The 880-nt window shown below is 40.6% G+C and overlaps 1 protein-coding gene across 1 annotated transcript in view; it reads left to right on the plus strand.

The window, feature by feature from the left end:
- LAMP3 (lysosomal-associated membrane protein 3) overlaps positions 1-880 on the plus strand; it is a 66,420-nt gene that overhangs the window by 41,430 nt on the left and 24,110 nt on the right. The window lies entirely within an intron of this gene.

Here is an 880-nt window from a genome sequence, read left to right on the forward strand (position 1 = left end):
TACCACACCCAGTAATTTTTGTATTTTTAGTAGAGATGGGATTTCACCACATTGCCGAGACTGGTCTCGAACTCCTGACCTCAGGCGATTCATCCACCTCGGTCCCACACAGTGCTGGGATTACAGGTGTGAGCCACTGCACCCGGCCAATGCTGCTTTTAAGGAACAGGCTAAGAAAGCAGCCAGAAATGTGATTTTGGGGGACTTTACTATGCCTCTGTGTGCTGTAATTTGCCCATCTGCTCGTAAATGAGGCTAGACTAGTATGATGTCAGAGATCATGATTGGCAACGATAAAGAGTTTAGTGGCTTTTTGACAGATCTGCTGTTGATAGTGCAGCTGATTCTATACTCTGGGAATCATACATTCACTCTACTAAAATGTAGTTAGTGCCTGCTAGGTGCTAAGCCCTGTATTAGGCATTGCGGATCCATAATATTTCAGACTAATAGATCTTACCCTCATGGAGTTTACATTCTAGAAGAGGAAGAGGGCAACAACACATTAAATGATAATACAGTAACCCCCCCACTTATTCACGGTTTCACCTTTCATGGTTGGTGCAAAAACAGGTGCGTACAGTACAGTTAGAGTTTCTGAGAGAGATCACACGCATATCACTTTTGTTATAGTGTGACAATTTTTCTATGTTATCATTAGTTATTATTTTTAATATCTTACTGTGACCAATTTATACATTAAACTTCATCACAGGTATATATGTGTATGCAGGAAAAAACATAGTATATCTAGAGTTCAGTATTATCCATGGCTTCAGGCATACACTGGTACACTGGGGGTCTTGGGATGTATCCCCCAAGGATAAGGGGGACTCCTGTGCTCTGTTAAGTAGTGATAATTTCTTTTTTTTTTTTTTTT

This window comes from Mandrillus leucophaeus, unplaced genomic scaffold (assembly GCF_000951045.1).
Source record: "Mandrillus leucophaeus isolate KB7577 unplaced genomic scaffold, Mleu.le_1.0 Scaffold295, whole genome shotgun sequence".
In the NCBI taxonomy this organism is placed as follows: Eukaryota; Metazoa; Chordata; class Mammalia; order Primates; family Cercopithecidae; genus Mandrillus; species Mandrillus leucophaeus.